The 14956-nt window shown below is 36.9% G+C and overlaps 1 protein-coding gene and 1 long non-coding RNA gene across 12 annotated transcripts in view; one reads left to right on the top strand and one right to left on the bottom strand.

The window, feature by feature from the left end:
- LOC137236394 (uncharacterized protein ZK1073.1) overlaps positions 1 to 14956 on the top strand; it is a 469888-nt gene that overhangs the window by 125709 nt on the left and 329223 nt on the right. The window lies entirely within an intron of this gene.
- Positions 1 to 14956, bottom strand: part of LOC137236398 (uncharacterized) — a 185099-nt gene that overhangs the window by 126933 nt on the left and 43210 nt on the right. The window lies entirely within an intron of this gene.

The raw sequence follows: 14956 nt of genomic DNA, 5'->3' as shown, positions 1-14956 counted from the left end.
ATTAATCATATATATTATATCTAATTGCTGTTTTAATGTACGGGTCCCTTTTTCGCTCTTATTTGGAATCCAAATCTATAAATAAATTTTGGTTGTTAAGATGGAGATTCGGGCTATTAGCGAGCTTTGGGCAATTTTGATCGTAGTGCTTTTGTTTAGTGATAAAAGTAAATTTTAAAATAATTTGTTTAAAATAAACGATTGTGAGCACGCAAAGGAATCTATTTGTACTGTAACGAATGTTAGCAGCACTGAGCGATGCTATCGTCTCTAAGCCGATGCTAAGCAGTGACGTGATTCACATCCATAGATCAATCATTAGGGGGACACATGAAAGCATATAAACTTATAAGGTGTAAAATTATATCCATTTACACACGCTGTTATATGAACGCACCTAGTAATACTCTTGATAAACTTGATTGTTTATCAGCTGTGTTATTGCCGAACAACATTTTTTGATTGTTATACAAATTAAAAAATGCCAAGACTAAGTGGAAAATCAAAACTAAAATGCATTTACTTGCTGATGTTGGAGATTTCTGATGAAAATACCTGCTGTAATGTCTGCAAGGTTGCATTCCTTTGGGTTTACCGCGTTTACACAATGAAATGTGCGCGTAAATTTATACAAATTGTGTAAATGATTTTCATACAAAATTTGACAGCTCGTTTACGCACTAGATAAATTTATACGTTTACACACTTTATAAGGCATTTATACGGTTACATGAGTCCCCCTATTATGTATCTACATAAACGAAACAATAATTGCGTCTACACATATGTACCATGTACGTATACGAGCAGCGGAGAGTCAATGCACAAACACATGCATATATCTGAGATACTCCTATAAGTACGCAATGAGAAAAACTATAAAATTGTGCAATTGTAGTTACAGGAAGCGCCTAGAAGATGCGAAGGTTGAAGTCAAAGAGTATAAAAGGCGGCAATTGTAGAGGCGCTGGAATTCAGTTTGAGTTGAGCTATCCAGCAGTTATTGATTAAGCACGCGATCTGGCGGCCAATAGTAGAGTTTCATTTGAGCTATCAATCAGTTTGGTTATTAAGCAAGCTTTTCGTTGCACAGTTTGAGTGTTATTGTGATGTACTTTAATAAAGGCCATTTTGCATTATTACAAATTGGAGTTATTTATTCAACAGTTTAGTGATTCGAACTTAGCAGAGGATTGCAAATAAGAGGATTTGCAAGTAAATTCGTTACAGTACTATGGCATTATTGTGAATATTTGTACTGCATTACTGGCAGTTGCTACCATACGCCATATGGTAGCGCAAGCTGTAAGTTTTAATTGATTGATAGAACAGCTGATTTGTGTTGATATTTGATAAGAGACTTTTATATTGGTTGCGCAAGATGCGCGCGGGTCCGGTTCGTATTCATAAATAATGCATTATACCAGCAAATGTTTGAAAACCACTATTGAATAGTGATTTAACAGGTGATCCAGGCTGTGTTTATGTGCTATGAATTCACAATGGGTAGGATTTACGTATACCAAAACATTCACCAATTCCAGCTGTAACTGAGTCAGTTGGAAGTAAGATTTGTCTCTTGTGAATAAGGTTAGTCCATTTTAAATGAGAAAGCGTCACATGTAAATAAGAAGCGTCGTTTGGAAATTGTCATTTGTAATTGAGAGTAGCCAGTTACAAGTGCGAAAGCGTCCCAAAGATATGACAATAATCAGCTGAAAATGAGAAAGCATCAAATTTAAGTGCGAAAGCGTGCTATGAAAGTGATAATAGTAAATTTTAGATGCAAAAGTGTAACTTCGATGTAAGAATAAACAGTCTAATGTAGATGATAAACCATACTCTGTATAAAAATTTATGTAAAAGGACATATTACTACTCCGCAGACAAATGGGCGGTATGCTGTGGAGCAACAGCTTTAGATGTTAAATTTTATGTAGGACTTTTGTTTGATGAAGCGAAGCGCACAGGAATTGAAGGAATTTCGCATTAAATATTACAACTGACTGTTCCCAATTTTGTAAGGCAATTTCTCATTTACAACTGATTAATTTCAATTACAAATAGAGCTATCGCATTTCCATTTGATGCTTTTCATTTACAATGTACTATTCTCAGATCGAGGTGACGCATTCGCATTTACTATTAACTACTCTCATTTTCATATAACGCTTCCCATTATCAACTGACTAATCTCGTTTACAATTCATTTACAATTGACTATTCCCATTTCCATATAAGGTCTACCACTTTTCGATTGACTAATCTCATTTACAACTGGCCATTCCCATTTACAATTGACGCTTTCCTATTATCCTTTAACGCTTTCTAATCTACAAGTGACTGTTCTTATATATAGTTACACTTTCGCATAGTTGTTCCAAGGAAAAGGATGACACTCTCAGTGAATTACACAATGTCCCAAGTAGAGGGCTCTTTGGAATAGGGAAGGGTTTAGGATAAAATAAAGCATATATTATTGAGTTGGTTGCCGAAATTCGGTCACAGAGTGTATTGCCAACTGCGACGTTTGCATCAAAGCAAAAGGGCTCAAGTCCCGAAATCTTCAATACCAGCAAACATGGAAGCAAATTCGTATTAGTGGTAATGGATGAATACAGCAATTGAATTCCATAAAGATTAAGATACACACAAGAAATTCCAGGAAATAAACTGTGCTCTGGAGGAAGATATGAGAGAAATACGCGATCCAGTGAGACAACGCACCAGAATTATGAGTGACAAGATGAAAGCCAGGTGCAACAAAGAAATAGATTCGGCAGGTTTTCTTTTGGATGGTTTTTTGGACGGTGATTTAGTGCAATTAGGTGATACACCCCACAACTCAACGTGGGCTTGTCCCCAAAAGTTCAGTGTAACTGGTAAAGACCGTACAAAATCATAAAATGGATCAACACGATGTTGTCTACCGCGTACAACCCATCGGCAAACCACGAAATAAAAAGAAGGTGATTCATTTAGAAAGGCTAGAAGCATTTGGATTGCAAAATTTGTCTGGTCGGGACGATCACACTTATGACCGCGTCACAATGAATTTACTTGCTAACATATTTTGTCTCTTATCCATTTTTTAAAATGCAGTTGTTAATTGTGAAAAATGGTGGAAAAGTACCAACGAGTGGAAAAAATAACTACACTTGCAAAGTCTGAAAGCACTCTTTGCCAAAACAAATGTGAAATTCTTCTTCTTATGCTTTGCTTGCAACAAAAGTTGAGAGTTGACTACTTGTTCATATCATATGGCGCTGGTGACGTGTATTTCATACAAATACATGCAATCTACTTATCTGCCAGCGCACGTTGCCGTATCAAAAATCGTATGCGACGGGCCTTTTAGATGGAGCATGGCGAATATTACCGCACTGGAACAATATACTATAAAAGCGTGCAATTACTGGCATATGCTGATGACATTGATATCATCAGCCTAAACATCCGCGCTGTTAGTTCTGCTTTCTCCAAACTGGAAAAAGAAGCGGTAAAGATGGGTTTGATGGTGAATGAGGACAAAACGAAGTACCTGCTGTCATCGAGCAAAGAGTCAGCGCATATGCGCCTTGGCAACCACGCTACTGTGGGCAGCCATAATTTCGAAATAGTAAAAGACTTCGTTTATTTGGGAACCAGCATCAACACTAGCAACAACATCAGCACTGAAATCCAGCGAAGAATCAATCTTGCGAATAAATGCTACTTTGGACTAGGTAGGCAAATGAAAAGTAAAGTCCTCTCTCGGTGAACGAAAATCATACTCTACAAGTCACTTATCGTACCCGTCCTGCTATATGGGGCATAAGCATGGACCATGACAACAGCAGATGAAGCGGCTTTGGGAGTGTTCGAGAGAAAAGTTCTTCGAAAGATTTATGGAACTCTACGCGTTAGCGATGGCGAGTACCGAAGAAGGTTTAATGATGAGATGTACGAGCTATACGCAGACATTAACGTAGTCCAGCGAATTAAAGCGCAGCGGATGCGCTGACTAGGCCATGTTATGCGAATGAAAGATGATGCTCCGGCCAAGAAAGTGTTTCTATCGGAACCCGCCTATGGAAGCAGAGGTAGAGGGCGGCCCCCACTCCATTGGAAGGACCAGGTGGAAAACGATTTAAACTCCCTTGGTGTGACCAATTGGCGCCGGTTGGCGGAGCGAAGAAGCGACTGGCGCGCCTTGTTGGACGGCCATAACCGTTTAGACGGTTAAGCGCCAATTAAGTAAGTAAGTAAGTAAATGCTGCACAACGACAGTAACAACAACCAACGCAGTCAAATTTCATCCTCCTCGATATCAGTTTGACTGCAAAACAGCCAGGCAGCGTCGCGCTGTCCTTTTCCAACCGGCAATATTTAGTATAGCAAAACGTTCTTTATTTAGACTACTTTGGGAGTAGTACTACACTATTAAAATTATCCCGTACTTCACTAATAGCGTGTTTCAATCAACCTGATTGATTATCGCTTGCACCGCGCTACGTTTATACTCTCAGTTAGCGTCGTTCACCTATTTCTCCTATATATACATGTATATATGAAATTTATGGTTTTCTTCTAGCTATATGCGTGTGTATGTGTGAGTAACAGCTTCTGCTCTTAGCTGATGATAACGTGATATGTGATTGTTTCTCTTTCTTCTTCGCTCTTATCTGCTGCCTACATATGTGAAATAATCTCTTCGCTTCAAGCTGCTGGTTATGTGTGTGAAATGTTCTTCATTGCCTCCTATGCATGTGCGTAAATGGCTTACTGTCGTTGAGTTTATTTTCTAACAGTATAGTGATGTTAGAAATGCTAATATTCGCTACACTATCAAGAAAATTACTTATAATAAGCACTTTTTTTTTAAATAAAAACCAACAAATTACACACAAACATGACCGAACCATCTATGAAGACAGGTACAGGTGCGTAGGTATTGGTAGACAGTGTGCACGAAATAGTTGTCTTTCTTTATTCTTTAGACTTTGAGACAATACTGATGATAGCTTCAGAGAAAGGCTTTGGCTCATTGAAAAGATTGGAATCTAGATAACAGCAAATACGAGCTTCGTAAATTAGACCTTCGAAAAAATACCTACACAATTAGCAGGAAAAAACATTATGTAATCTGAACCGACTCGCAACCAATTGCTGACGTAAATTCTTGAATCTTAAATGGTAGGTCGGCGGCCACCGTGGTGTGATGGTAGCGTGCTCCGCCTGCCACACCGAAGATCCTGGGTTCACGCCCCGGGTAAAGCAACATCAAAATTTGAGAATTACGGTTTTTCAATTAGAAGAACATTTTTCCAATCGGGGTCGCCCCTCGGCAGTTTGGCAAGCACTCGGAGTGTATTTTTGCCATGAAAAGCTCTCCGTGAAAACCCATCTGTCTTGCAGATGCCGTTCGGAGTCGGCATAAAACAAGTAGGTCCCGTCACGCCAATATGTAGGAAAAATTGAAAAAGGACCACAACGCAAATTGGAAGAGATGCTCGGCCTAAAATCTCTTCGGAGGTTTTCGCGCCTTACATTTATTTTTTTTTAAATGGTAGCCAAAACGTTGAAGAATAATATTGGTTAATATTGGTTCATTGTGTGAAAAATCGCAACGCTAAAACAGAGCCCGCAAATAATGTGCTGCTCATTAATGCGAAAGTTCATTTTGAGGGGATTTTTAACTATACGAGCATTGAATGAGGCTTCAAAATCTTCTCCTTCCACAAGCAACATCCATAAAGGTAAACTTAGCAGTAACGTTATGATTATTATTATTAGGCCTGGAAGCACTACGACCTTTGTGTAGATCTATAGCAGATCTAACGTTAAATAAATATACCGAAGAGATCACGACGATGATCAGAGTTGATTTAACCTTGTCCCTCAAGTTACAAGGGAAATTTGGTGGGTCGGATCGGATCCCCATATCATAATTTATGCCTCATTTTAAGACCTGGAAGCGTCAAATTTCACTAAATTCTTCGGCAGTACCGTTTGAAATTAATGGCACTGCTGATCATATGAAACTCTCTTACTCGATTGCTCTTTTGGTTAGTACAGCCAAAAATGTAGGATATGCTTTTTTTATTAAATTTAAATTTATTTGGTAGTACGGTGCGTATGACATTACATAACATTTTAAGCATTTTCAATGGCAATTTTCAACCCGCTGTCGGCACCCAACATGTTCCATTCCCAGAAGTTGCCGTTTCCACCTGCCGCTGCGTCAGCATAATTATTGTTCTCAGGATAATTGCAACCCAACAAGCGCTTTAAGGTCAAGTACTTTTGCATTGCACATTCCAGCCATACAAAATACCTGTGGGAAGTCAATATGTCTGGCTACGGAACGACGTTAAGATAGAAGTTAAAAATGGCAGCGGAAGACATTGCGATGGCAGTTGCGCTGGGGTGCTTACATTATACACTACTCCTTATATTTAATCATAGTTTGGTAAATATTTTTGATTGCTAATTGTGTTTTGTTGAACGTGAATTTTTCGTCTACGCTGTTCGCCTTTGAAAAGCTCTGTCTCAAAAGCACAAAGCCATACAAAATAAGCTGTGAATGAGCTTCTAAACTACTTTTGTCAATAAAAAGGCAATACGAAAGTGCACTTTCTTTTATATTCATCATCTCTACTTTTTCATACGTCTTTACACTTGTTATTCTCTTGCCATGTTTGTTAAATGTTAAGTAAATGCATTTGTTAAGTTCATTTTCATTGGCAGCCACCGTGGTGTGATGGTAGCGTGCTCCGCCTGCCACACCGTATGCCCTGGGTTCGCACCCCGGGCAAAGCAACATCAAAATTTTAGAAATAAGGTTTTTCAATTAGAAGAAAATTTTTCTAAGCGGGGTCGCCTCTCGGCAGTGTTTGGCAAGCGCTACGAGTGTATTTCTGCCATGGAAAGCTCTCAGTGAAAATTCATCTGCCTTGCAGATGCCGTTCGGAGTCGACATAAAACATGAAGGTCCCGTCCGACCAATTTGTAGGGAAAATTAAGAGGAGCACGAGGCAAATTGGAAGAGAAGCTCGGCCTTAGATCTCTTCGGAGGTTATCGCGCCTTACATTTATTTATTTTTAAGTTCATTTTCAATGTTATTTTTATACTCAACGTGCTTTGCACACAGAGTATATTAACATTGGTAACATAACGGCTGATCGTAACGGAATAAACGAATCGAGATAAATATAGACACGATAACTTGAGTAAATATTGAGATATGTATCTTATTGAAATTTTGTATATAGGTTCCTTGGCATTCAACTCTCATCACTATTTAAAATGAGGAAATTGGATGATAACCACGCCCACTTCTTATATACATACATATATATTATTACGTGTTCAAATATTATTAATTATAAATCACAAACCATTACATCTATCATAACAAACTTCGGCAGGGAGGTTTCCTTTACTATAAGGAATGCTTCAAAGAAATATTAACGAAATCGGTTAAGGACCACGCCCGCTTTTATATACATAATATTTAAAAGGTCGTAAACTAGAATAATAAGCTATATATTAGCGAAAAATAGTTTTGTATCAATGATATTTTATTTACCAAGTTTTGTTGTAAGAGGAAATTGGGAGAATTTTTCTAAATGGGTGGTGCCACGCCCCTTTTTCGATCAAGGAACCTATATACAAAATTTCAATAAGATATCTTAATATTTACTCAGGTTATCGTGATCACAGACAGACGGACGGGCGTACATGGCTAAATCAATTTTTTTTATCATCCTGAGCAATTTGATATATGGAAGCAGTGTTGCCAGTACTTTTTCAGAAAAAAGGCTAGATTAACAAAAATAAAAATCTAAAAAAGGCTAAATAAAACTTATTAAGGCTTAGAAAAAAAGCTAAAAGTTTAAGGTAACTTTCTATGAGTTTTGTTCATTTTTTTCATAAAAGACATAACAGAATAAAAAATTTTAATTAAATTTTACTGCAATTTCATAAAAATAAAAAAAAAATAAAAAAAGTTAGCAGACGCTATCTGTGTTTTAATTTAAAAGGGATACATGATAAATAAAACTCCATTATAGTCTATAAGTTTTCGTAATATGTTTGAGGTAAATGGTTCGTGTATGATTTAATCGGGGATTGCCCGTATTGCGTTTTTTTTTTTTTTTTTTTTTTTAAATGTATGAAAACATTTATTTGAAGCAATTTTTAAATTTTATAATTTATGTAATAAAGAAGAGAGTTACAAGGTATAATCGAAACAGCTATCGCCTTGTCCGTCCTGATGTCACGTTGTTTAAATTTTTCCCAAATTATTAAATAAATTATAAAATTAAAAAATTGCTTCAAATAAATGTTTTCATACATTTAAAAAAAAAAACAAAAAAAAAAAAAAAAAAGCAATACGGGCAATCCCCGATTAAATCATACAAACAGACAAAATTGGTTAATTCGTTGTAGTTCTATAAATAGAACAAAAGCAGCAACAAAACCAAAGTTTCTTTGAAAAACCGCCGTACCAAGCATAACTTTAACACATAATTGCATACGAAAAAGTGCGTAAAAGATTAAAATATGCAAAAAAGAAGGCAATTGGGAAGAACTTTACAATAACTAAGGCATGACGTAGCTGAATGCGTTTATAACCATTTCAACTATCGTAGGGGTGCGGGTTCGACTCCCACTCCCGGGAGAAAAGGCTTTGAAGAGATTTACAAGGTATAATCGAAACAGCTGTCGCCTTGTCCGTCCTGATGTCACGTTGTTTAAATTTTTCCCAAATTATTAAGTAAATGGTTCTTATTTGCAAAATAACAACGCCGATAAAACTACTTTCAATAAGAAAATCTACTTTTGCCCTTTTAAAGAACCGTGAAAGATGTAAACTGTACATTCCACACTGTCTGAGAAACTCTTTTTCAAGTTTTTGGTATGTGTTACACCGGCTCCAAACGATATATGACAAATGAATTTTTGGAGGGAATATTTTCATGATACTTTCTGTGCTAGTCGAACCACTGCCCATGAGCAACCCCGGTTAAATAAAGTTTTGAAATAGGTTATTTTGAATATGAATAAAGAAATTTTGATACTTCAACGCTTACACAGTTTTTCGAATAACTTTTCCTGGGTATTCTCAAGGGGGGCAATATCTTACAAAATAACCCATTCAATTTAGTTTTTGTGAACTGGGCACGCATCAGTGACAGAAAACCATGTTCAGTCAACTGTCAAACTGTTTTTCAAAAATTGTAATAAATTATGGACTTATCAAGTAGTACTTCTTGTCGATAGTTTACATATGTCATTAATCCAATCCACCATTACAGAGCTATTGTGATTTAAAAATGAGTTTCTATCACGGATCGTAAAACGTAGAACGCACTTTATTTTGCAATGCTCGCACAAAGTTTGTTGCATTGGGGTTTCACTTTAAGTAACTCAGGAGCATGGCACCGCCCACTTGTGATTAAATCAATTTTAAAAATATTAATCATAAATCAAAAATCATTAAACCTATCATGACAAAATTCGGCAGAGAGGTTGCCTTTACTATAATGAATGCTTTGAAGAAAAATTAACGAAATCCGTTAAGGACCACGCCCACTTTTGTATAAAAGATTTTTAAAAGGGTCATGGAGGAATAAAATAAGCTATATCTTTGCAAAAAAGAGCTTTATATCAATGGTATTTCTTTTCCCAAGTGTATTTATAACAATAAATAAGAAAAACTTCAAATTTTACAAAATGAGCGTGGCACCGCCCCTTTTATGATTAAGCATTTTTCTATGTTTCGGGAGCCATAACTCGAAGAAAAATTAGTTCAGAATAGAACCATATGTATCAGGTGTATGCATATGAAACCGGTATTGGCATCTAGCGATCAGTAGGCACAATTGTAGGAACAGTCAAAACTTACCATTGGCGCTAGTTGGCGTCTTATGATCTGTCAACAATATCCAATACCAAACATTTCAATTTTAATACAAAATCGTGTTTTTTTCGCTCTTGAAAATTTCGAAATATGTGCCTTCAAACAACGAATTGCGGGGAGCATTAATTTTCTGCTTCTATTTGAGTAAATCGGCGAAAGAATCTCATCGAATTCTTGTCGTATCTTACGGAGACACGCTCTTGGTCGTACGCAGTATAATGAATGGTTCAACAAGTTTAAAAGTGGTAATTTTGATGTGAGAAACGCTGACCGCGGCAAACCACCGAAATTGCCCGAGGACGTCGAATTGCAGGCTTTTCTGGATGAAGACGATAGTCAGACGAAAAGACAGCTCTCAGAACAACTAAGTGCTTCCCAGACAAATATTTCCACACGTTTGAAATCCATGGGAAAGATCATGAAAGCGGAAAATGGGTGCCACATGAGCGGAACGACAGACAGCAAGAAAATCGGAAAACAACGTGTGAAATGCTGCTCGCCAAACAAAAAGGAAAGTCGTTTTTGCATCGGATCGTTATTGGCGATGAAAAGTGGATTTATTTCGCGAATCTCAAACGCAAGAGATCGTACGTGGACCCTGGTCAACCAGCACAATCATCCCAAGACCAAATCGTTTCGGAAAAAAGACAATACTCTACGTTTTCTGGGATCAGCGTGGTGTAGTCTGGTATAAGCTTCTAAAACCAGGCAAAACTGTTAATGGTTAACGCTACCAACAACAATTGGCTAATTTGAACCATGCTCTGCACCAAAAACGCCCAGAATATGAAATTAGGCATGACAAATTGATTTTACTCATCAGACTTGGCTCCATCCGACTTTCACTTATTTGCATCAATGGGGCACGCACAAAGCGAACATCGCTTCACTTCTTACGAAAATGTTGGAAAATGGCTCGATGACTGGTTTGCTTCAAAAAACGAAGATTTTTTTCGGCGAGGTATCCATAAAGTACCTGAGAGGTAGTCAAAATGTGTAGATAGCGAGGGCGCTTACTCTTTAATTAAATGTATTTTTATACTCAGTTGAGCAGAGCTCACAGAGTATATTAAGTTTGATTGGATAACGGTTGGTTGTACATATATAAAGGAATCGAGATAGATATAGACTTCCATATATAAAAAAATAATCAGGATCGAAAAAAAGTTGATTGAGCCATGTCCGACCGTTAACACGATAACTTGATTAAATTTTGAGTTATCTTGATCAAATTGGGTAGGTAGGTTCCTGAGCACTCATCTAAGATCGCTATTTAAAATGAACTATATCGGACTATAACCACGCCCACTTTTTCGATATCGAAAATTTCGAAAAACCGAAAAAGTGCGATAATTCATTACAAAAGACAGATAAAGCGACGAACCTTGGAAGATGAGTTGAACTTATGAATAGAAAATTAGTAAAATTTTGGACAATGGGCGTGGCACCGCCCACTTTTAAAAGAAGGTAATTTAAAACTTTTGCAAGCTGTAATTTGGCAGTCGTTGAAGATATCATGATGAAATTTGGCAGGGACGTTACTCCTATTACTATGTGTACGCTTAATAAAAATTAGCAAAATCGGAGAAGGACCACGCCCACTTTAAAAAAAAAATTTTTTTAAAGTAAATTTTTAACAAAAAATTTAATATCTTTACAGTATATAAGTAAATTATGTCAACATTCAACTCCAGTAATGATATGGTGCAACAAAATACAAAAACAAAAGAAAATTTCAAAATGGGCGTGGCTCCGCCCTTTTTCATTTAATTTGTCTAGGATACTTTTAACGCCATAAGTCGAACAAAAATTAACCAATCCTTTTAAAATTTGGTAGGGGCATAGATTTTATGACGCTAACTGTTTTCTGTGAAAATGGGCGAAATCGGTTGATGCCACGCCCAGTTTTTATACACAGTAGTCCGTCTGTCCTTCCGGATGGCCTTTAACACGATAACTTGAGCAAAAATCGACATATCTTTAATGAACTTAGTTCACGTGCTTACTTGAACTCACTTTATTTTGGTATGAAAAATGAACGAAATCCGACTATGACCACGCCCACTTTTTCGATATCGAAAATTACGAAAAATGAAAAAAATGCCATAATTCTATACCAAATACGAAAAAAGGGATGAAACATGGTAAGGTAATTGGATTGTTTTATTGACGCGAAATATAACTTTAGAAAAAACTTTATAAAATGGTTGTGACACCTACCATATTAAGTAGAAGAAAAGAAAAAGTTCTGCAGGGCGAAATAAAAAACCCTTAAAATCTTGGCAGGTATTACATATATAAATAAATTAGCGGTATCCAACAGATGATGTTCTGGGTCACCCTGGTCCACATTTTGGTCGATATCTGGAAAACCCTTCACATATACAACTACAACCACTCCCTTTTAAAACTCTCACTAATACCTTTAATTTGATACCCATATCATACAAACTCATTCTAGAGTCATCCCTGGTCCACCTTTATGGCGATATCTCGAAAAGGCGTCCACCTATAGAACTAAGCCCCAAGCCCTTTTAAAATACTCATTATCACCTTTCGTTTGATATTCATAATGTACAAACGCATTCTAGAGTCAACCCTGGTCCACTTTTATAACGATATCCCGAAAAAAAGGCGTCCACCTATAGAACTAAGGCCCACTCCTTTTTAAAATAGTCATTAACACCTTTCATTTGATACCCATATCGTAAACAAATTCTAAAGTCATATCGTACAAACATATTCTAAACTCACCCCTGGTCCACCTTTATGGCGATATCTCGAAAAGGCGAACACCTATAGAACGAAGGCCCACTCCCTTTTAAAAATACTCATTAACACCTTTCATTTGAAACCTATATCGTACAAACAAAGTCTGGAGTCACCCCTGGTCCACCTTTATTGCGATACCTCGAAAAGGCGTCCACCTATAGAACTAAGGACCACTCCCTTTTAAAATACTCATTAACTCCTTTCGTTTGATACCCATATTGCACAAAGGAATTCTAGAGTCACCCCTGGCCCACCTTTATGGCGATATCTCGAAACGGCGTCCACCTATGGAACTAAGGCCCACTCCCTTTTAAAATACTCATTAACACCTTTCATTTGATACCCATATTGTACAAACGCATTCTAGAGTCACGCCTGGTCCACATTTATGGCGATATCTCGAAAAGGCGTCCACCTATAGAACTAAGGCCCACTCCCGTTTAAAATACTCATTAACTCCTTTCGTTTGATACCCATATTGCACAAAGGAATTCTAGAGTCACCCCTGGCCCACCTTTATGGCGATATCTCGAAACAGCGTCCACCTATGGAACTAAGGCCCACTCCCTTTTAAAATACTCATTAACACCTTTCATTTGATACCCATATCGTACAAATGCATTCTAGAGTCAACCCTGATCCACCTTTATGGCTACATCCCTAAATGGCGTCCACCTATATAACTATGGCCCACTCCCTCATAAAATACTCTTTAATGCCTTTAATTTGATACACATGTCATACAAACACATTCCAGGGTTTCCCTCGGTTCATTTTCCTACATGGTTATTTTCCCTTATGTTGTCACCATAGCTCTCAACTGAGTATGTAATGTTAGGTTACACCCGAACATAACCTTCCTTACTTGTTTTAAATAAAAAATACCGGTTTCGTATGCATACACCTGATATATGTATTATTGCGCAGCCTTGTAACACTAATAAGCACACAAAACAAACAACAACAGCATTTCAAGTGTACATCTGAATATGTAATGCTCGGTCTCACCCGAACTTAGACTTCCTTACTTGTTTTTTTTTTTTTTTTGTTAAGTACTGACATTCTGTTTTGGAACCTTTCCATTTTATGGTTTTAGTAATGTGTTGTTGAAATGTCTTGCCAAATAATGGGTTTTATATCAAATTTATAGTAGCTGTTACACCATATTAAACTTTTGTGTTTGGGTAGTATCTTGACGTCTCCTTTAAGTATGATTCATTATTCATAACATAGCAGCTTGAAGCAGTTTTGGTGTCACCCACTCTTCGTCAAGTAACGAGTTCCAGGTTCCAGTCACAGAAGTATTTGTCTACAAAATGCATCTTAAGGAGAGCCCCCAGTAACATGCTATTTCTGCCAACCTCTAGCGAACCCTACAATATAGCGACTCAGGGAAAAATTCACTGATGCCATGATAACATCAATAGACAAAGCCTGACTCGTGATAGCTCATAATTCCCTTAGGGCCGTTTTCACCATCTTTAGTCAGTCACTTGTCTACAAGTTGTCGAAATTTTCGTTTTCTTCATGCCAAACTATAGCTTCATGTCTCAGTTAACTCCATTGGGAATTACTACAAGAGAAGAATCGTTCAACTCCTCCACTGCCATTCCTACCAGTACAAAGTCGCAGACGCTGGTTTTTGCTCCATTTACTTATATAAACGTTGTCTCATAAAATTATGAAATTAATTTACCGAAAAAATATTGTTAGGAAAAACATTACGAATATTGCATAATATGGCATAACAGATATGTATGTATTAGGCCGGGTCGATTTGTGGGGAAGAAAAAAAATCGCCCATTGCTCTGTGAAAATCATATTCTAGGGATCAAAATAAGAAACTTTGCCGAAGGAACCATACCTCTAAAACGAATTCTGATGTCCCCTCCTTTGGGTCGAACTTGCAAATTTTGAAAAATCCCATTTTGAAATGCCTATGTTTTTTTCTTTTTGGAGTTTATTTTTCTCTTTAGAAATTTATTTAGTCAGAACATATGTAAATTAAGAAATGAATTTAACTTAGTAATAGAAAAGAAATTAAAAGAAATTATTAGAAATAAGCGTTTTTACAACCCCCTTTTAAAACCAAGGCATCACTGTGATGCATTTGCATGTCGTAAACATAGTTGTGTGGGTTTTTTATTCAACCGTTTTAAAAAATAAAGGTATCACTGTGACACAATTGCAGATCGTAAAATTGCTTGTGTTGTTTTTTTTAAGCCACCACAAGACACAGCAGGTAGAATTGAAATAGCCCCTACCCAAAAGTTCGA

The sequence above is a fragment of the Eurosta solidaginis genome, chromosome 1 (genome assembly GCF_040869045.1).
Source record: "Eurosta solidaginis isolate ZX-2024a chromosome 1, ASM4086904v1, whole genome shotgun sequence".
In the NCBI taxonomy this organism is placed as follows: domain Eukaryota; kingdom Metazoa; phylum Arthropoda; class Insecta; order Diptera; family Tephritidae; genus Eurosta; species Eurosta solidaginis.
The sequence above is the reverse complement of the archived record's forward strand: the minus strand, read 5'-3'. Positions and strand labels throughout refer to the sequence as shown.